Source organism: Pleurodeles waltl, chromosome 5 (genome assembly GCF_031143425.1).
Source record: "Pleurodeles waltl isolate 20211129_DDA chromosome 5, aPleWal1.hap1.20221129, whole genome shotgun sequence".
In the NCBI taxonomy this organism is placed as follows: Eukaryota; Metazoa; Chordata; class Amphibia; order Caudata; family Salamandridae; genus Pleurodeles; species Pleurodeles waltl.
Window position 1 is genome coordinate 707,365,968 of NC_090444.1, and position 23,605 is coordinate 707,389,572.

Sequence of the window (23,605 nt, forward strand, 5' to 3'; positions counted from 1 at the left end):
AATAAAAATATCCTTGTTTCTTGTACAATAATGGTCTTAGTTCTTCTATGTCATGGTCCGATAGGTTGGCGTATTCTTGTTGTACTTCTTCCAGGAAAGACTGAGCCACTCCAATGATCTTACTGGGTTCTAGAAGATACTGGGATGAGGAAGGAGAACACTCTGGATATCGGCGAGACAGAGCATCAGCCAGAATGTTTTGAGATCCTGGAATATATGTAATATAAAAATCGTACTGACTGAAGAAAAAGGCCCAGCGGGCCTGACGACTATTCTGGCATACAAAATTTCTTAAACATTGTAAATTACGGTGGTCTGTCCTCACCTCAAATGGTTCCTTGGAACCCATCAGAAACTGTCTCCACTCAAGGCAGGCTGTTTTCAGAGCCAATAATTCCCTTTCAAGTACGGAATAATGTTGTTCAGCTGTGGAAAGGATATGAGACAAATAGAAAACAGGATGTTCAAGGCCATCATCCTCTTGTCGTTGGAGTAAGACAGCTCCGATGGCTCTCTCAGAAGCATCAGTTACTACTATAAATTGTTTGGTGGTGTCTGGATGTCTTAAGATGGGGGCTTGGGTGAAGGCTCTCTTTAAGCTTTGAAAGGCTGCTTCAGCAGCCTCAGTCCAGACAAACCCCTTCTTTAGATTGTCCTTCTTTAAGGTGTGAGTTATGTGGCTAGTCTGACTGGCAAAGTCTAGAATGAATTGTCGATAGAAGTTTGCTAAACCTAGGAAACATTGTGTTTCTTTTATGGTAGAAGGAGAAGGCCACTCTAGGATAGCTTGTACCTTTTCTTGATCCATAGCTATGCCGGTGGGACTTAAATGATAGCCCAGATATTTGACTTCCGTCATGTCGAACTCACATTTCTCTGGTTTGCAAAATAGTTGATGATCACGAAGTCTTTGAAGAACTTGTTTCACATGGGAAGTATGGAGTTCAGGATTTCTAGAATAAATTAGAATATCATCTAGGTAGATCACGACTGTCTGATTCAGTAGGTCTGAAAACACTGAGTCCATAAATCTCTGGAAGATTGCGGGGGCGTTAGTAAGACCAAACGGCATAACCCTATATTCAAAATGGCCAAATGGGGTCCTGAATGCTGTCTTCCATTCGTCGCCTTCTCTTATGCGTAAAAGGTGGTAGGCTCCTCGTAAATCCAATTTAGTAAAACGTTGGGCCCCTCTGATTGCTTCCAGTATGTCCCTGATGAGAGGTAAAGGATAACGATCTTTAATGGTAATTTTATTCAGACCTCGAAAATCCAGGCACGGACGAAGATCCTTAGTCTTCTTGGGCACAAAAAAGAGAGGGGCCCCAGCCGGAGACGACGATGGAACAATAAGACCACTCTGTATATTTTCGTCCAGATACTCCTTTAGAACTTCCTTTTCGGGTTCCGTGAGGGAGTATATCCTCCCAAAAGGAACAATTGTGCCGGGTTCCAATGGAATTGCACAATCATATTCTCGATGTGGAGGTAGCACAGGTCTTGACGGTTTTTGGAAAACATCCTGAAACTCCAAATAGTGGTCTGGGACCCCTTGGACCGTATTAATGGACATACCAGTGGCACCTTCAGTAGCTAAGGATCTTTTCGGAGACCAATACTTGTCAGAAGTAAAACAGTTCTCATGACAAAATTGCGAAGACAAAGAGACTGTCCGGGTAACCCAATTTATATATGGGTTATGTCTGATGAACCACGGAATTCCAAGAATGATGGTATGGTTAGGGGACGTAATAAGATCGAAGGAGATGTGTTCTTGATGGTTTCCCACCTGTAGACTTAACATCAGGGTAGTGGTGTCTACAGGACCAGAGGATATCAAAGATCCATCCACAGTGTGTACCTGTTCGGGTACTTCTTTTGCTTGAGTAGGAACTAGGTTAGTAGCAGCCCACGTCTTGTCCATGTATATACCACTAGCACCACAATCTAGTAATGCCATAGTCTTTTCTTGACGACCGTCAGGAAGTTGTAACAGGACAGGAAAGATGAACAAGGCAGTTGTATTGTCATTAAAGGAGCTGATGGAAGGTATAGCTGTAGATCCCGTCCCCTCCCTTCTTACAGAGGACGGGAGTTGGCGTTTCCCGAAGGCCTGGACGGACGTACTGGACAGGTACGGAGCATGTGACCAGCAGAACCACAATACAGGCACAACCCTCTCTTGCGTCTGTCTTCTCGTTCACTAGCAGAGAGCGGACCTCGGGTAGTATCCACCTGCATGGGTTCCCCTTCGATGTCTCTAGCAGGAGTGCTAGGTTCCTCGGAACGCTGCAGGTATGCACGTGAGCTACTTGGCTGGGCAAACCCTCTACTCCTTTTCTTTTCCGATCTCCGTTCCTGAAGACGATATTCGATGGACAGTGCTTGATCCATCAGGCCACGAAGATCTTCCGCTCTGGTAGAATGCACTAGTTCATCCTTTATTTCTTCTTTGAGTCCTCTACGAAATAATGTTACCAGAGTACGTTCCACCCAAGTGGTCTCTGCCGCCAGCTGACGAAAACGGGTTATATATTGCAGGACGTCTTGGGAGCCTTGTTGGATGTCGCACAAGGCTTCTTCAGCGGAGGCTTCCAATCCAGGACGGCTAAACATCTGTTTGAAGCGACTCACAAAGGCGGAATAGTCTAACAATACAGGGTCGTTGGAGGACACCATCGGGGTTGCCCAGGCCAAGGCTGGACCGGATAAGGCACTGATAAGATAACCCACCTTTGTCCTGTCGTGGGAGAATTGAGTAGGTCGGAAGGCGAAATACACCGTTAAAGCATCCAAGAACTCGCGAAGCTTGGTTGGTTCACCAGAGAAACAAGGGGTAGAAGCGGAGATTGTCGGAACATCACTGGTGCGGAGGGCCAAAGCCTGTCGTAACGCAGCATTTTCATTACGTAGTTGTTGCAATTCCTGGGCTTGTTGCTGAATCGTGGTCAACAGAGATTGCTCCGGATCTGCAGCAGCCGCCACTGTATTATCCATGGTGTTAGAGGACGTCGGAATGGTTGGGCGCTGCAATCTGTCACGACTCACGTGCTGCTTGCGCCTGGAATTTGCAGATCTGGTGGCGTGAATCTTCAATGTTCGGCTTTGGCCCAAAAAGGGGCGACTCTTTCTGGTAGCCACGGTGCTGTAGGCGATGGAGACACCAAGAACAGACCGTGCCCTTCAGAAAGTAGCGCCAGAGGGAAAAAACCCCTTAAAAAGGGGAAAAAACCTCCAAACAGGAAGACTCCTGGAGAGAAACAAGAACAAACAAACAGGAATCCAAAAGGAGCAAAAATCAGAAAACGCAGAATGCTGAATCCAAAACCAAAAGGCAAGGAAATCAGGAGCGAAGACACTAACTGAGCAGAAAGTGTTGCAGCGCAAAGAAAGAGGAAAAACACAGCCCTTATATACCAAAAAACAGGAAGTGACCCACAGGAAGTAAAAGGACACCATCTTAGATAGGGAAATAATACATAGAACAGAATAGTAGAGGAACCATAGAGAATAGGGAACAAGGAATGCTGGGAAAGCACAGGAATCTGGGAAGGAGGAAAAAACATAAAGAAAGGCACACAACAGACTGCCAAAAAGAAGAAAGGACAAAGAAACGAAGAAAAACAGGTAAGAGGGTTCAGAGACCCCTGGGACAGTGAAAGGCAGAAGGAAGAACGAGGCCCCAAGCAAATCTGGGGCCTCGAAACGCGCAGGAGAGGCTGGGGGCGCGCCGCGTCTTAATAACGCGGTGCGCGGCCCGAGTCGAACGCCCGGCAGAAGTCGAGCTCTCGGCTCGCGCCGCACCTGCGCGGCGCGACAAATACTGCCATTACCACAGCGAAGGTGCTTTTGAAATAATTTTTCCCTAGGTTTGGTGTTTGCTGACTTTTATGGAATGATAACAGACCTCATTTTGTTGGGGAAGCTATTAAGTATGTCCTGAAAGGATTAGGGATCAAACAGAAGTTCCATGCGGTTTTCCACCCACAATCAACAGGGTTGGTGGAAAGGTATAATGCTACTTTGAAGCTGAAGTTAGCGAAGATACAGGCTTCCACATCTTTAACTTGTCCGGATGTATTACCGTTGGCATTATTGTCTATTAGGTCAGTGCCACACTCTCTAACAGGCCTTACCCACTATGAAATAGTATTTGGAAGGCCAATGAACATTTGGGGAGTTCCTAAGCCAAATTCTGTATCAGATGTACCTTGTGTCCTGATGAATGATTATTTGGCACAGTTAACCGACCATTTGGTTTCTATTCATCAGCAGGTTCCAGAAGCACTTCCTGGCAGATCTACAGGTGAAGGCCATGAACTCTGACCTGGTGACCAGGTGATGATTAAGTCCTTTGAAAGATCAAGCAGCTTGGAACCAAGGTAACGAGGCCCAGAGCAGGTGCTCCTTGCGACAAGGACAGCAGTTCGAGTGACGAACCAAAAGAATTGGGTCCATAGTACTCACTGCAAGAGAGTGCTACCTACATTGGTGGAACCTGCTGTGCTGACCGATCATCGAGAGATCTTGACTACGGAGAAAGGCCGTGCCATATCACCTGACGAATCTGTGGAGTTCTCCCTAGACCATATGATTTCTGGAGTGTCGCAACATAATTTGAGACCGAGGAAAGAATCTGTAGTGCTGAAAAAAACTGGTTCAGCTACCGCCCTGGGTTAGTGAAACGGAGAGCCAATGTGGCAAGGGGGGGGATCAGCCATGCATTAGAGTAGTGACACCCGTCTTGGCCCGTGGTGAAGAAATCAGCGGCTGCCCAGGGATAAGAGCTTCAACAATTGTTTTTAATTAATTTCTGGAAGGGTTGATTATCACTGTTGCTAAAATGAATAACAAAGTGATCATTAGTACTATGGGGTTTGTTGTTGTTTTGGTGGTTATAGCAATAATCATCTGGTTTGTTGAAAAGAAGGCTCCTGCTCGTGAGTTTTTTGTTGCCACTACTCCAGTACCAAAGGATCACTATTACTTTACCCTTCGCTATCATGAGCAGAAGCACCGTCAATCGTACTTCAATAATACTTTCATTCAGATGTTGCATCATACTCATAATGCTACAAATACTACTAACTGTTGGGTATGTGGAATGATACCTGCGCATCAAAAGAAAGGAGGAACACCTTTCATTCCTCTTCCTTTTTCATCACCTGCATCATATCACTGAGTTTTTAAACTGTTCAATGACATCATTAAAAATAGATATAAAAGGACTATAAGTACAAACGAGGTAGACCAAAGGGACACTAGCCTGCAACAATATGTTGATTTTAATTTAGGGTTGTTCTCCTTTGTGGGTGCTGCGTTAAACAGTAGGAAAGTGAGACGATTGACTAGAGTTGTGGAGGCTGTTACCAATCAGGCAGCTCTGGCACTTGGGAATATTACCGAGGAGCTCCAAATTGCAAGGATTGTAGCGCTCCAAAATCGTATGATACTAGATGTGATATTAGCTGATCGAGGTGGTGCATGTCGTATCATTGGTAGTAGTTGCTGCGTTTTCATTCCAGATCACTCACCTTCAGTATATGATGCAATATCTAAATTGCATAAAATTGCTGCAGAAATTTACACAGAGACTGGTACTTGGACTTTTTCTGGATGGTTTTGGGCTCTTGTTTCCGCTTGGGGCTGGAAACTACTGACTATCCTGTGTGTAATGATTGCAATATTTTGTACATACTGTATCTGTATTCAGTGTGGTCCAATGTTCTGCTCCATGTGTATTACTGCTTGGATACCTACCAAAAGAGATATTACAGAAATGAAAGCACAACACATGTTAGATAAGGAAATAGCTGAAATGATGAGCATAAATATACAAGATGAATATTTAGATTATCCCAGAAAGACGAATTTCCTTTAATGCTGAAAGGGTCGTCTGTTGTAATTTAGTAGCGATTAGATTAAGCATTAGCAGAAGACATCTTGTATTTAGCAACAATTGTGAACATTTCGCGGAATCCATTTGTATTCATGGCAGCCATTTTCTCTGCCGCATTCTGCCATGTGCTCGCCATGTGCTCTGTCCTACCTTCCTGTTAACTACTCTTGAAAATCTGTCTAGTGACAAGTTATATTTAGCATCTCCCACTTTGCACATGCCCAGTAAGGTCTGCAGCTGTTAGTAATTAGTAACCAACAGTAATGTGTCTACTAGTCCTTGAAAACTGTTAGCCCCTCCTACCTGTCGACTGTGCATTTCCATATGACCTTATATGTATATAAGTCGTGCTTCTATAATTGTACCACCTTCTTTTAGCCCCTGCATGGGTATAAAAGGCCATGCTCTCTTAGTTCAGTGTGCTACTTCAAACATTGCCGAAGGGTGCTGTTTGAACTGTAGTACCACCTCTTGAGGTTTAATAAACTTTGTTTTTTATTTCAGTTTCTATGCCAACTTCTTACTAAATGGTCTGAGGAATTAGTGCAGAGAAGGGCGAACCCCTTGCACTAGTAGGCCTTGCTGCGGCTTACTTCGACAGGGCACCCTTTGGCCGACCCGTCAAGGCCACGAGGAGCCGGGTGGAGAGCCACCCGGCTACACATCCCTCCCCTAGAGAGGGACTGTTGGAGTTCCGAGCACATGGGGTATCATGATAAGTAATCTGCAATACATTGTTGATGTCCTGGGATATGTTGCACCTGAAAGGAAAAGGGTTGCAGTCCCATGAACCAGCGTAGAATGCGGGAATTAGTGTTTTTATGATGGGACAACCAAGTAAGGGGAGCATGGTCGGAATATAAAGTGAATGGGCGTCCTAGAGGGTAATATTGAAGATTTTCAATGGCCCATTTGTTGGCTAAGCACTCCCTCTCGATTATAGGATAACATTGTTCACGGGGTAAGAGCTTTCGACTGATGAACACAATGGGGTGGTTATTATCAGACCCGTCTTTCTGAAAAAGTACGACTCCGATACCTACATCGGAAGCGTCAGTCTGGAGATAGAATGGTTTACTGAAGTCCGGGCAACATAATACAGGTTCGATGGTGAGATTTTGTTTTAGGGTATTATAGCTATGAAGCTGGGCCGGTGTCAAGGATGTTATCTTCACCGGCTGTCCCTACCTCAGTAGATCGGTCAGTGGGGTGGCTAAGGTAGAATAATGGGGTATAAATCTTCTATAGTACCCTACTAGTCCAAGGAAGGAGCGCACTTCCCTTTTGGTGGATGGGACAGGTATTTGTAGAATAGCTTCTATCTTATTCTTTTGAGGCTTGATTTGTCCCTTTCCTATGTAGTAGCCGAGATATGCAATTTCGTTGCAGGCTAGGTGGCACTTTGAAGGGTTGGCAGTGAGGCCTGCAGTATATAGTTGGTGGAATATATTGCCTAGGTGGGTGAGGTGTTTCTCCCAAGATTCACTATAGACCACTAGGTCATCTAAATATGCACCAGCATAATCACTATGGGATCGTAATAGCTGGTCCATACCTCTGAAAGGTAGCGGGGTCCCCATGTAGCCCAAATGGGAGCACAGTGAAATGATGGAGATCTGAGGGTGTGGACAAGGCTGTTTTTTCTCGATCCTCATGTGCCAAAGGTATCTGCCAATATGCTTTTGTCAAGTCCAGAGTGGACAAATAACATGCTTTCCCCAGTCTTTCTAACAGTTTATCCACTCAGGGAATTGGATAGGTGTCAAAATGAGATATAGCATTTAACTGCCTAAAATCAATACAAAAACGAACAGGGCCATCTGGTTTTGGCACCAGGACGACTGGGGAGCACCACAGACTTACAGGGGGTTCTATTATCCACATTTGCAACATTTTCTTTACCTCTTGTCTACTAAGTGTTTCCGGGCTTCCAGGATACGGTACGGTCAGAGGCGAATGACCTTTCAACTGGGTCTTGATTTGATGCTGGGTCAAACTGGGGTCTTTATTTGATGCTGGGTCAAACTGGTTCTTCTGGGTTTTGAGGAGAAAAACCCTTCATGCTGATGAAGGAGGGTGTTGAGTTGTTCTTGTTGATGAGATAGTAGGGTAGGATTTATCTGAGGTTTGTCAGAACCCGAACATTGGTCTGTAGGACAAAGTTCGATACCTAATTCCTTTGTTGGGGTCACGAGGAATCCAGTGGACACAGACGGAAGCGATGCTTCGGGGTCTTCCCATTTTTTTAACAGATGAATGTGATAGATTTGCGTCTTTCTAGGATTCTTTGCACCTCAGCAATGTAAGTAACAGGTGTTACGGCCTTCACTACTCTATAAGGTCCTTGCCACTTGGCTAGCAACTTATTGTCCGAACTAGGTGGTAAAATAAGGAGTAGGTCTTCTGATTGTAGCTGTCTTATTTTAGTACCCTGGTCATAGTAGTGTTTCTGTTTTTCTTGGGCCTTCTCAAGATGTGTTCGCACATCTTCCCACACCGTCTGCATTTGGGACTTCAGTTGTTGGGTATACTTTAATATGGCTTTTTCGTCAACTTCTTCCTCTTACCAAAGTTCTGCTGCCATATCAAGAATGGTCGGTGGTAGACGCCCGACGACCAACTCGAATAGGCTATGGTCGGTAGAGGCCTGGACATGAGTCTTTATCGCGTACAAGACTAGGGGTAACTTCTTATCCCAATCTCTCCCGGATTCAGATTTTTTTATTTTTCAAAAGGGACTTTAGGGTACAGTTATACCTCTCTACAAGACCGTCTGTTTGTGGATGGTATACAGAGGTCCTTAGATGTTTGACTCCTATGATCTGGCAGACTTGGGTCATTAGATTTGACATGAATGGGGTTCCTTGATCAGTCAAAATCTCTTTTGGGAACCCTACTTGTGAAAAAAATCCAACCATAGCATGAGCCACATTCTTTGTAGTCATGCTGGAGAGGGGTATGGCTTCCGGGTATCCGGTCGCATAGTCCACTAGGACTAGGATGTAGGTGTACCCCTTTGATGAAGGGACGAAGGGTCCCACTAAATCCATCCCCACTCTCGAGAAAGGTACATTAATGATGGGTAATGGATATTAGGGTGCTTTCTTTTTGGGCCTTGGGTCTATCATCTGACATCTAGGGCATTGTAGACAAAACCGCCGAATGTAGGCATATACCCCAGGCCAATAGAACCGGTGCAAAAGGTATTCTTCTGTTTTTTCTCTGCCAAAATGCCCCCCTCCCATCTGACTATGAGCTAAGTGGAGTGCTTGGATACGATAGGGTTCGGGAATGACTAACTGTTTCTTCTCTCGGTTGTTATAATTTGTGACTCACTATAGGAGGCCTTTTTGTATTACAAAATAGGGACCCACCTCGCCTGTGATCTAAGACTTAGCTGCCTTCCAGGCATTTTGGAGGGTGGAGTCCTCCCGTTGGCTGCTGCATAAAGGGGGTATGGTAGTGATTGCTATAGTCCGAATGTCCACCGGTTCATCTTTCTTTTCTTTTATCAGATAAAACTTCTTTCCTTCTCTTTTCTCTTTCCTACTAGGTTTGTACCTCTCGGCTCCCGATTTTATGGAGGTCTCTGAAAACGGTGCCTCTTCCCACCATAACTCCAGTTGGGTCTTCTCTTGTACACTGTTCAGCAAGTCAGTGAAGTGTGTATAGTCTGTACCCACAATACACTCTTCTACTAAGTGGTCAATGACTCCCATTTCTACTGTGTCCCGTCTTCCTTCCCACTCGAGGGAAACAGAAACCAGTGGATAGTCTCTCAGATCCTCATGTATACAACAGATAGAGACGACCTACTGGGAGGTTTGAGTGTTCAGATCCACCAGACCGGCCCTGATAACGGACTGGCTATAGCCAGAGTCTACCAAGACTGTGATTTTGTGGCCATTAACGATTATTCCTTTGATATATTTGGAATTTTCCTTCCCCGTATACAAGACTCTGCCTCAGGTAATACCAATCTCCATGGGCTCTTGCTTCTCCTCTTTGTGGGGGCACATTCGGGCAATATGGCCCCACTCCCCACAACTGTAACACTGAGGTTGTTGCGTTGGGAGCTTTTCACTAAGTCTGGGATTATGGGCCTCCTCGGTGTTTCTCCCCAGTGTAGGGCGATAGGGATTTCCTAGCGGTTGGTTGACAGGGCTGGCAGCCTTTGACGGACCAAGTCTAAACTCCGTTGAACGATGGTACGCACAAGCCAGATCAATTGCCATATTCGTATCGATGTTGGGACATTGCTTGATCCAGTTACGGGTAGCGGCGGGTAATGCTTCTAAGTATTGTTCTAGGAGAATTGTTTGTATAATATCTTCTCTCTCAGTCCCAATTGGCCCCAGACACTTTAGTCCCAGATCCTTTACTCTATAATATAGAGCCCTGGGCTTCTCGGATGGACACCACATAGTCTTCCTTAACTTAAACCTATAATATTCAGTATCGTACCCTACACGTTCTAAAATACTTTTCTTTATCTCCGCGTATGGGGTGGTTCCGGCCGGATTGACTGCTTGGTATGCCGCCTGGAGATTACCCATCAACAACAGTGCCACGCACTGTCCCCATCTGTCTTCTGGCCAAGTTCCGGAGGTGGCCACTCTCTCAAAGTTTGTGAAGAACACATCAGGCTCTTCACCTACTTGATATTTTTGAAGAACCGAGCTGGGGACGTTAGGGTGGACTTTGGTGGCAGCTATAGTGTCCGTAAGCTTTTGTAACGCAGTCTTGTGTACCAGCTGGTTATTTGTGATTATAGTGGCCTGGCTCTTAGGGCAGTCTGGAGGGTTTCTTTGTCAGCTCTAGCTTCCCTCTGGTGTTCTTCCCACATGACTTGGAGATGGTGTTGTCCCTCCGCTAATTGCTCCATCATATCCTCAATTGATAGTTTCACCTCCATGGTGGAAAGGGCTCTTTTATCTCTCTGTCTGCCGCTACTTCTTATCCCACTTCTGTCACTACTGTACGAAGGGTGGGTGTAGAATGGTGCGAACAGAACGGAAACAAGTCGAGATATGAGGGGTTTTTAGTTGAAACTTTTATTTTTCTTCTATATGTCTCCTCTCTACAGTCTGTTAGGTTCAACTCTCAATCTTTCTTGTATTTGACGTCCGTTCTTCTATTCTTTTCAGGTGGGTCTTCCTGGGACTGGGTCTCCATTATCTCCGAAGAGGAGAAGATCCAACTGTGTCGGGTTGGCCAAGGAGGGGGAGCGGAAAAAAGAAAAGGAAAGGTAAATCAACTATTTTGGGGCTATTGGTGTGGGGTTAGAAAAGGGGAGGTGCGGTGAGGTGGAAGGGATGTTGTGGTGACCACCAGTCCTATACAAGCTCTCACCCAAAAGTGTTGGGCTCTCAGTCTTCACTGACTTCCAAAATGCATATAAATAACAAAGACAAAAATGAGAAACAATAGTCAGATAGCGATAGGAGGACTGTTGTCTTCACAGTCCTCCTGGTGTATTAGTGTTGTGGGTTAGGGGGGAGTATGGATCCGGTCAGAGGAGAAGCAAGAGAGGTGAGTAAGCGAAGAGGGAAGAAAGAGAAAAATAAAAAAAACAATCTGGTTCTAAAGCAGATCCCTAAAGATGAGGTAGGCTTTTCTTTCACCAACAACAAAACTGAAATAGAATCGCTACCAAGGAAGAAAGAAAAAAAAAACATATATATATATATATATATATATATATATATATATATATATATATATATATATATATATATATATGTCCAAGGCAGGCTTTTGTGCTCTTGTTATCCACAGTCAACTGGTAGAGCGGTGGCTGGCCCGTCTAGCCCTTTTCACCTCCCACTCCCTCCTCCGTCCAGAGGATTGCCCGGTAGTGGCTGTGGAAGCAGGAACATACCTGCCTTAGCCACGCCCCTCCAGGGACGTGGCGGGAGATGGGTTCTCTAGGGGCCTCTGTGCCCCGCGTCGTCAGGTGTTCGCCCTCTTCAGTTCGCCTCTGGTCGTTCTCGCCCGGGTGCTTGTTTCCCGATCTCGTCCTCCGTCTCTCCTTTCGAGCCCTCTTGCGTCGGTTGTCCTTCTTTTGTTTCCTCGGAAACCTGGAAATCCGGGTTTCCTGAGTCTTCTGGTTCTGGGTTATCCCAGTCGGTGCCCCCGGGGCACCCTTTGGCCGACCCGTCAGGGCCGTGAGTAGCCAGGTGGAGAGCCACCCAGCTACAGTTGGTTACAGCACTAACCTAACATTAAACAAAATAAAAACAAGGCATTACTGGATCCATTCACCTCATTTGTTCTTGTAACTATGTAGGGTATGGGAGGTACCATCATGTGGAGGTGCAGGAGTATGGCTACTACTGCATCGCAGCACTCGTGCATCCGTGGCAGAGATGTTGCCGACACTCCACAAATCCTCACTATCAGGTTGCTGTTTAACCACCTCACTTGCAAGCTGAGCTCTATGTATGGCCTCCAGTGCAGTGGTAAGCTGACCAAAGCCCCATGCCACAACCCCACAGAGGTGCCTCATTTCGACCTGTAATATTACAATGCACTTTGATAAGGCTGAGGTGGCATGAGCAAAACATCCAATGGACCTTGTTAAAGCACCCATTCACACAGCACTGCTCCTCTCTCTACACCTCTGGATGGTACTGCTCTCTGCCATCTGTGTGCATAGTTTCTCGATGACATAAGTTAGGTTGTCAATTTTAGTGGCCACTATATTGAAACCCACTGATGTTGTATGCTGAATGTGATGCAATTAATGTTGACTAGTTTTATTTGTTTGTGCTGCAGACACTGAATATGCAGAATGGATGCCTCAAGACCACCAAAGATCGCTTCCTGTTCTGCATTTGGCTGGAATACAGAAGGAACCTGTATATGAGGTATATCAAGCCGCCAACGAGCATGCACTGCAGTATGCTGCTGTTAAGGCCTGACAACTTGTGGCTGGACTGGAGTGGGTGGCTGGAATGCATCCTCTTCCTCACATGATAGTGGCTGTGGGGAGAAAGACACCATGCTGGAGTGGGCATGAGGTTGTGTGAGCAGACTATCCCCTAATACTGCTCCTTCCTCCTCCATTTGGACCTGTTTTTCTCCTTCACTAGTAACACATTCCATTTCTTCATCATGTACATCTATATGAAGAATGAACATGCTATTGATTTCATTGTATGGGGGACCCATTTAATTTATACAAATATGTTGCAATAAATGTTTGCCACTGAGTGCAAATTGCAGTTATCTGATTACAAGTCCCATGATGCACTATAGGGGGTACTTTTGCTATGTAATGGTGCCATACTGATCTGCCTGTATCAGTTCTATTATTACATGCATGTAGTATACAGTGAAATGGGGGTACACTTACTTTGCGATGGTGCAGCTGCAGAAGTGTCAAAGCTGACAAATTCAACTACTGCCTCTGGCTCCAGGGTAGAATCCACCACTGCCTCCAGTGTCATGGGTGAGGGTACAGTTGAGGGACCATCTCCTGTTGCCTGGGACACACAGAGGCATGTGGCCACCCATTCTTTGGTATGAGATGGGAGTTCATACCACCTCTTCCTTATTTCTTCCACTGAGCGCTGTGCCACACTAATTGCATTTATTTCCAGATGAATGTCCTTCCAGATTTTGCATTTCTGGGTCCCAGGCACAATCATGGATGCACGACCAAACAGCTGCTCATGGTTGGCGCAGCACTCCTCTGTTAGTATCTCCAGTTTTTTTTCGGGGGAACTTCAGTTTGCCCTTCCTTGCCTCCTTCTGTGGCTGTTGACTGGCCCAATGCGTCAATTTGTAAAGCCCTGCGTCACATTTTACCTGAACAGGTATAATGTGCAGGGTATGTGTTCCCACGGAAAAAGCCATGTAGAACTGACACAGTGAAATTTACAACTTTTTATTGCGTCAGTCTGCGACTTCACTGCATCATAATTCTACTGACTGCTCAGAGCAGGTGTAAAATTGATGAGGCACTTTTTTCTATGGGACTCTTCTCACATTAGTGGGGTTGTGTCAGTTTAACAATGCAACTCCAACAATACGTCAGTTTACCGCCATGAAATTCTGACACATCTTTATGTGATGTGCGGGAGGCGCAAGAAATCTGACGCATCCATGACGATGCTTCAGATTCTTGTAGATGAGGCCCAGAGATCCATTGCGCACGTTTTCACAGATGGTCTCCTTGTAACTCCTAGCTGCAGGATCACAACCTCAGTGGCGTAGTTGAGCTTGCCAAATTGTTTTGTGTGGTTGCTCTTTTTATACCCACAGCCACTGCTACATTTCCTACACCTGGGTTGCCAATGCGCAGGATATTTGGCTCATTTCAGGCTTTGCATGCTGCTTCACAACGGTGTGTCACATATACGCAAACCCATAAATATCACTGCATTAGATTTGAGTCCGATTTTATGGGGGAACACCTACCTTGCATATTTTAATTTGTGCGTGAATCAGCTGGTTTATGCACAACTTTGGTCCGACACAAGCCTTCAAAAATGACGCATTTTGGCAAATGTGTCTTCTTATGGATAAGGAGTACTTCTTGCGCCGCCAATGCATCAAAATTCGTGGTGCAACACTGGCACAAGTCTCTCATAAATATGCTCCTGAATGTAGAATCAAGTGTGACATAACCTTAATATCATACAAGCAAATGCTATTCTATTCTATTCTATGGGGACTTCTAAAGTGCATGGCTCCCTGGAGGCATCTCAGCACTAGAGGAGCTAACGCATTGCACTGCAACTGGCAAGCCCATATGAAGAGGTCTTCATCAGTGGGTGAACTGCCAGGTTTTAGGCTGTTTCCTAAACTTCCTCTCCTTTCCTAGGCTCCTAATTTATAATGGCAGTGAGTTCCAAAGTTTAGAAAGGAGATATCAAAAGAATCTTCCTCCCCATCTTGCTCTTTAAATTTGGGTTGCTTTAGAAAATTAGGCGGTAGAGGACCTTAATGTCCTGTTGAGAGTGTATGGCAACAGTAGTGCCCTAATCAATCAAGGTACTTTGGAGTGGAGCCCCTTAAATTCTAGACAAGGGCCCTCATTACAACCCTGGCGGTCAGTGATAAAGCGGCGGTAATGCTGCCAACAGCCTGGCGGTAACCAAAATGGAACTATGACCACAGCGGAAACCGCTGAGACAGACAGCCACTTTAACACACCGACCGCCACGGCTGAATCAACAAGGACCATGGCGGTAACCGCCAACCGTCAGGCAGAAGACAATGACACGCCAATCCGCCACCTTTTCTGGGGAGGTACCAACGACATCAAAAGCCTGGCGGAAACACTGTACAGAAGGGAAATGACTCACCTCTGGAGACTCTGGGAACAACCACAATGCCATGGAGCCTGAGCTGCAAATATTTCCGATGCTCGTCTACCTTCTGCTGCATTATGAACATCAACGCCGGTGAAGACAACCACAGTGAGTACTGCAGCTTAGCACATAAGGGAGGAGGGGGAGGAATAAGAGAGTGACACACACACACAACACCCCCACCTCAACACTATACACACAACCCCGTACCCCCCAGGAATAATGCAAGGACAAAATGATTTGAAGAAAGTGAGTGTAATACGATAAAATACTATGAATAAGTGCATCAAAATACAAACGTATATACATATTTACAAATGTAGCGACACTGCCCACTCCTCAATGTCCGTGGGCCACAGGGCCACAACACATAGGCAAAGGCCCCACCTCACTCCTGCAACAACACAGAGAGAACACTGCAGGGGCATCAAGTCAAAAATACACAGGTACCTCTGGGGGATGGGGAATGGGGGGGCACCTCAGCCGGAAGATGGTACAACACCACTGGTCCTGGAGGGGGCAGCATGCCCTGTGCAATGTCCTAGGGAGTGCAAGGCCACAGTCTCTCAAGTGGGTGGTTTGCCCACTGCTTGATCCTGGGGTGTACAAGGCCACAGTCTCTCAAGTGGGTGGTTTGCCCACTGCTTGGTCCTGGGGAGTGCAAGGCCACAGTCTCTCAAGTGGGTGGCTGCTTCCACTGGTTCTGGAGGGAGCATTGTGCCCAGTGTGCTTCATCCTGGGAAGGATGGGGTAAGTGGATGGCTTCTTCCACTGGTTCGGGAGGGGGCATTGTGCCCAGTGAGCTTCATCATGTGGAGGAGGGGGTGAGTGGATGGCTTCTCCACTGGTTCTGGAGGGGGCATTGTGCCCAGTGTGCTTTATCCTGGGAAGGATAGGGTGAGTGTATGGCTTCTTCCACTGGTTCTGGAGGGGGCATTCTGCCCAGTGAGCCTCATCCTGTGGAGGATGGGGTGAGTGGATGGCTTCTCCACTGGTTCTGGAAGGGGCATTGTGCCCAGTGTGCTTCATCCTGGAAAGGATGGGGTGAGTGGATGGTTTCTTGCACTGCTTCTGGCGGGGGCATTCTGCTCAGTGATCTTCATCCTGTGGAGGATGGAGTGAGTGGATGGTGTCTCCACTGGTTCTGGAAGGGCATTGTGCCCAGTGTGCTTCATCCTGGGAAGGATGGGATGAGTGGATGGCTTCTTCCACTGGTTCTGGAGGGGGCATTCTGCCCAGTGAGCTTCATCCTGAGGAGGATGGGATGAGCGGATGGGCTTATTCCACTGGTTCTGGAGGGGGCATTCTGCCCTGTGAGCTTCATCCTGTCCTGTGGAGGATGGGGAGAGTGGATAGCTTCTCCACCTGTTCTGGAGGGACCATTGTGCCCAGTGTGCTTCATCCTGGAAAGGATGGGGTGAGTGGATGGCTTTTTCCACTGGGTCTGGCGGGGGCATTCTGCCCAGTGAGCTTCATCCTGTGGAGGATGGGGCGAGTGGATGGCGTCTCCACTGGTTCTGGAGGGGGCATATTGCCCAGTGTGCTTCATCCTGGGAAGGATGGGGTGAGTGGATGGCTTCTTCCACTTGTTCTGGAGGAGGCATTGTGCCTTGTGATGCAGATCTTGGGAAGTGCAAGGTTATGGTCTCTCACCTGGGTGTCAGACCCACAGGATTTGCAGGGGCCCGGCCGCACAACAGCCCATGGATGCATGACTACACACTGTCTGCCGGCGGTGACGGCTGCTCAGTGGTGGCAGTGCTGGTGTCGGTGCTGGAAGTGGTGGGGGGAGGCTCCAGCCCATCCCCTGCAGCCTTGGATGGCTGCCCACTGGGGCTGCTGCTGGCAGTGGTGCTGGTGGCGGTGCTGGCAGTGGTGGGGGAGGCTCCAGCCCTTCCCGTGCAGCCTCGGACGGCTGCCCACTGTGGCTGCTGGCAGTGGTGCTGGTGGCAGTGCTGGCAGCGGTGGGGGGTAGGCTCCAGCCCTTCCCCTGCAGCCTCGGACAGCTGCCCACTGGGGCTGCTGCTGCTGACAGTGGTGCTGGTGGCGGTGCTGGCAGAGGTGGGGGGAGACTCCAGCCCTTCCCCGGCATCCTCGGACGGCTGCCCACTGGGGTTGCTTCTGCTGGCAGTGGTGCTGGTGGCGGTGCTGGTGGCGGTTCTGGTGGTGGTGCTGGCAGTGTTGGGGAGAGGCTCCAGCCCTTCCCTTGCAGCCTCGGACGGCTGCACCACCATGGTTGGTGGTGTGGGCTCCGAATGAGTCCCAGCACCATGCCTTCTGTCCTTCCTGCCTGCTGATGCAGGCCCCTTGCCCTTCCTGTCAGGAGCCGGGGATTGCCCCTTGCCGTTCCCTCTAGCAGCTAGTGGTGCCTCCTTGCCCTTCCTAGACACTGCTGGTATTGCCTCCTTGCCCTCCCCTGTCACCACTGGTGGTGCCTCCTTGCCCTTCCCTGTCGCAGCTGGTGGTGCCTCCTTGCCCTTCCTTGAAGCACCTGGTGCAGGCACTCTTTCAGTGTGGCTGCCTGGTGCCCGGGAGCCTCTCCCACCTGCAATAGCTGTCGACACTACTGTGGCCGTGGACTGGGTGGCTGAGGTGCTCACCTGGGTTCTGACCACCCTGGCCCGACGTGAAGAACAGGGGGGAGTGGTAGGTAAGAGGTCAATGGTGGAGAGGAAAAGCTTCTTAGGGACAAGAGAGTGAAGGTTTGGGAGTGGAGGAAGAGGAAGTGGTTGTAAGAGGTGTCTGCTGATTTTGGGTGCAGGTGCATGGGCTGGATGCTGTGGTGAGGTGGATGGCTGTTGGGTGTCTGAGTGCTTGCGTTTCTGTACTTTGGGACGAGAGGGCACAGACACAGTGGGAGAGGACACAGGGGACGTGTAGATGGATGTGGGGGTGGTGACTGCCAGTGAGGGGCGTGTAGTGATAGGCGTGATTGTGGTAGTGGATGAGGATGTAGTGCATGCAGATGTGAGTGTAGACACTTCTGGGAGGGAGGTGGACGAGGAAGGGGACACAGTGGAGGCAGTGGGTGTTGGTATGCCTGCATCTGGATGGTGTTTGTGTGAGTACCTGTTGGATGATGTGTGTGCTTGTGTTTGCCTGAACCACTCCTGTGCGTTGTCCTGTGTGCATGCTGGTCTGCCTGTATGCTTGGGATAGGTTGGGGTTGAGGGGAATGGGATTTGGTAGAGGAAGTTGGAGGGGGGAGGCTAGAAACAGGGACAAAGGCTGCATCAGAGAGGAGGCCAGAGCCTGGATTGATCTCTGTTGGGACGCAATGCCAGAGTGAATGACCTCCATGGATGCATTTGTCTGTTGCAAATGGGCTGCCAGCCCCTGGAAGCCATTCACAATGGTTGATTGCCCAACAGAGATGGATCGCAAGAGGTCAATAGCCTCCTCACTCAGGGCAGCAGGGCTAACTGGGGAAGGGATTGAGGTGCCTGGGGCGATGGAGATGCCCACCATCCTGGGTGAGCGGGTACAGGAAACACACTGAGGGGCTGCTCGGAGGGCGGTGCTGGTACAGGGGTGACGGCTGTACCTGTAGTTGGGGTGGGCAGAGAGGTGTCCACAACCACAAGGGAGGTTCCATCAGAGGAGGTATCACTGTCAGAACTGTCCCCTCCAGTCTCCGCCGTGGTGCTCCCTCATCCTCAGTCCCACTGGTGCTCTCACCGTTGGTGGATTCGGCCTTCCTGGGCCCTGTGGGATGCAGCTCTCCCCGTCGCTGGTGCCTCTGCTCCTCCGCCAGATGATGCTAATGCACATAAGGACAGGGTGACAAAACAAAAAGGGGGGGTAGACAAAGGATACACTTGGTCAGTGGTGGCAACAACACCACTGTTGCCGTACACGACACACACACACACACTGGGAGCAGCCCTACGCACTAGGCAATGCACTAACAGTCACAATGCTAGTCAACAGCCCATGGACAGGGATACCCAGCGCCAATTGCAGCATACCTGAGACCCACAGACCCATGCCCAATAGTGGATGCCTACTGGCTTGGTTAGAGGGAGTTTACATCAGACCCTGCCCAACATGGAACCTACACTGCAATGTCCGGCCTGGCCAAGGGGCACCCACAGGCCCACATCCCCCACCCGGATGCCTCCCCACCACGTGCAGGTAGTATATTAGGGCACTGTACTCATCCCCTTGAGGCTGCTGTGATGCCCCCAAGCACCCATCCAGCTCTGGAAAGGCCACCGCCAGTATGCGGGCCATCGGGGAGTGAGGGTTCGACTGGCAACTTCCTTGTTGGGAGGCCATCCCCAGCTGGGCCTCCGCCGTCTTCCATGCCCAGCTTCTCAGGTCCTCCCACCGTTTCTGACAGTGGGTGCTCTGCCTGCCATAGACCCCCAGGGTCCGCAAGTCCTTGGCGATGGCACCCCATATACCCTTTTTCTTAAGGGCACTGAACTGCAGAGAAATACACATAGAAAAAGGTATTAGTCCGACCGTCCTGCCTGTTACACTCATGGCTCACCATACCTCTCACATTCCCTTACGCACAGAATTGACCCACCATACATGCAGCACGCTGCCCAGGGCCCTTTCACCAACCCCCCCACATGAGGCCCTCACACACACCACTCCATGCATTCATGCCCCATGCATTGTGCTCACAGTGTACTCACCTGTTGGTCTGGAGGACTATCCAAGATTTCGGTACTGGGGTAGGACCCCATCCACAATTCTTTCCAACTCGGCTGCGGTGAAGACAGGGGCCCTTTCCCCTGACATGAGCCATTTTCGGTTCCAGACAAGGTCACAGCAGCACTTGCGGTGTAGGTTCGCTCCAGCTGAAGGTCAGGTAGCAAGTGAGTGAACAGACAGAAAATGGCGGTTCTCGACTGCCTCCAGCAACAGCACACAAAGTCAAAGAAAGTTCCTCATTTCCACCTGTCCCTCCTAACAGGACAGGCAGATGTCATTTCAGGGGGGGAGGGGCAGGCCATGGCACCAAACTGCGTCATAGTACACATAAGCACCATTTTGGCCTATCCTTCAATATACTGTCACAACATGCAATGTAGTGTAGTGTTTAGAAATGTGGGAAACTGACCAGCTGCTCACCGTTTTGCCCCCTAGATTGCAACCGCTATGGATGAATAGGAGATGGAATCTTCCCCCCCGTGTACAGACCCCTGGAGGACAGGCACATTAATCTCACCTATAGACTGGGCCTGATATCTGCTATCCGTCAGACCACTGGGATCCCCCCTCTTGTGAAAGTCCTATCTGTACTCCATTTCCTGGCAACTGGCTCCTTCCAAGTGACAGTGGGCTTGGCAGCAGGAACATCACAGCCAATGTTCTCAATAGTGCTGACCAGAGTGTTGTCTGCCCTGATTAAACACATGTGCAGCTACATCGTTTCCCCCCAGGTGTAGGATTTGCGCACTGTGAAAGCTGATTTCTATGCAATGGGACATATCCCCAACATTATTGGGGCTATTGATGGTACACATATTGCATTTGACATTGTCACTGGGAGGCTGCTTTTCCCACTTCCATGGCCACTTACTGTACCCTTTGGAATCTCTATGTGCAGATATTTTTGCCCCACTATCGCTCCTGGTGTGTTGCTACAGCCAACTAGAGGTCTTTCCTATATATACATTACTGTACAATTGAATTGCAATGTTTAAACCTTGTTAAACAAATACATACTTAAATCATTTGACATACACCATACTTGTATTTTATCAAATTTTATCAAAGTCGGCTTATTGCAGTGCTCTGAAGAAGAGGGGGTGGTGCAATAGGCTGGGGTGATGATGGAGGAAATTCCAGGTTAGAGTCCAGTCTATTTGTATCACAGGTGCAGCGTCCAAGGGGACATAGGAAGGGGAGCAATGGCAGTTAAAGTTGGACAGGATGACAGAGTGGGACACAAGGGTGACAATCAGGAGAGTCTTATTTTCTGGCTGAGGTCTTGGCAATAGTCTCTGACTTCTGCCTGGATCACAGGGACCGTTTGTGGAGTGGATCTCCTTCTGCCGGGGGAGGGGTGCTGGTAGCCTGTTGGCCCTTTGGCGGGGCCTCCTGCCCACTAGCGGCAGCGGAGGTGGAGGGCTGTTCATCAGTGTGGCTAGCGGTAGGGGCCCGGTGGTGTGCCACTGCCTCCCTCATAGTGTTGGCCATGTCTGCCAGAACCCCTGCAATGATGACCAGGGTGGTGTTGATATCTTTCAAGTCTTCCCTGATCCCCAGCTACTGTCCCTCCTGCAGCTGCTGGTTCTCCAGCATCTTGTCCAGTATCCGGCCCATCGTCTCCTGGGAATGGTGGTATACTCCCAGGATCTTGGTGAGTGCCTCCTGGAGAGTCGGTTCCCTGGGCCTGACCTCCCCCTGTCGCACAGCAGTCCTCCCAGCTTCCCTGTTGTCCTGTGCCTTTGTCCCCTGAACCGTGTGCCCACCGTCACTGACCCCAGGTCCCTGATCGTCCTGTGTTTGTGGGGTGGCCTAGGGTCCCTGTGGTGGTGGACACACTGCTGATTGATGTGTCCTGGGGACAAAGGTATGGGTCTGGTGGGTGGGTGCTGTGCTGGTGTTTCCTGAGGGGGGAGGCTCCGTGGTGGTATGGGACTGTGCCTGGGGAACTGACTGTCTGGAGATTCCTGATGGGCCAGGTTGGTCATCCAGATCCAGGCTTCCAGAGCTGCTGTCATCACTGTGGGCCTCTTCTTGGGGGGGACTAGATGTTGTAACATTGGGTGAGGGACCTGTGGGGATGTAAATGCAGTTTTATTGTTTCTGCGTGTGACATCTTGTGCATGGGTGTGTTGCCCTCTATGGTTGTTATTGCCCTGGCAGTCCATTCCTCCTGCTACTCCTGCCAGGCCATCAGGATGCATGATTGCCAAGACTTGCTCCTCCCATGTTGTTAGTTGTGGGGGAGGAGGTGGGAGTCCACCACCAGTCCTCTGTACAGCTATTTGGTGTCTTGCTGCCACGGAACTCACCTTCCCCAGTAGGTCGTTCCACTTTTTCCTGATGTCATCCCTTGTTCTTGGGTGCTGTCCCACGGCGTAGACCCTGTCTATGATTCTCTGCCATAGCTCCATCTTCATAGCAATGGATGTCTGCTGCACCTGTGATCCGCATAGCTGTGGCTCTACCCGGATGATTTCCTCCACCATGACCCTTAGCTCCTCCTCAGAGAACCTGGGGTGTTGTTGTGGTGCCATGGGTGTAGTGTGAGTGGTGTGGGTGAGGGTGTGTGCGGTGATGTGTTTTGGTGTGTGATGTAAGGTGCGTGGATGGTGTATAGGTGATGGTGGTGTGTGGCTGTGATCTTTTCTGTGGTCTTGCTATCTCTCTTGTGGCACTTGTTTGTATTCGTAAAGGGTTGTGGGTAATGTGGGTGTGTGATTTATAGTGGTGTGGGTGTGTGGGTGTGGTGTGTTTGTATTTTGAGCGCAGCGGTATGTAGCGCCAATGGTTTACCGCCATTGAATGTCCGCAGCGGTGATTCGTGGGTCATAATGTTGTGGGTGTAGTTCTGGTTGCGTAATGGGTGGGTTTTGCTACCGCCATTTAATCACTGACCTTTGGGCTGGAGGAGTTGTGTATGTGGCTGTATAGTGACGGATTGCTATGTGTGTGTCATAATATGGGTAGCGGTAATCCGCTGCAGCAGCGGTATGTTGATGGCAGTCAGCATGGCGGTAAGCGGTACTTACCACCAATGTCATAATGAGGGCCATTGTGTTTTGAATTTTATCCTTTCCTCAACAGGGAGCCAATGATTGGAGGCCAGGGCCTTTTTCGCAGAGGTATGTTTTAGGACCTTGAGAAGCAGTTTTGCTGCTGCATTTTGTACAACCTGTAGTCTTTGCATTAGGTACCTGGGGGAACCTAAGTATAGGGAGTTCCCATAGTCCAGTTCGGAGAGAACTAGGGATTGGACCCTGATTCTTCTGTAAGAGATGAATAAAAGCTCTAGAATTTTCTGAAGAGTTCTAAGGATACAAAAGCAGGTTGCTACTAGTTTTGTTGCCTGTACATCCATTGAGAGGGAGCTGTCCAGCCATATCTCTAAGCTTTTTATGGGAAAGGATGAGGTTGGTGTGTTGCCTAGACACTATGGTCATTTTTGGAGTGACTAAGGAGCAAGTCTAATCCACAGAATCATCAGCTCAGTTTTCTCTCTGTTCAGTTTAAGACAACAGTTTGCTGTCTATCTAGCTACTTTTTCTAAGCAGAGAGCTTGTTGTTGGTGTTGTGAATCTTGCCCTACTGTAAGGGAGACAACCAGTTGTATGTTGTCAGAATATGAGATGATCAATAGCCTGAATTCCTGCACAATTCCAGCTAGCAGGTGCACGTATAGATTAAAAAGTGTGGGGCTCAGGTTAGAGCCCTGTGGTAC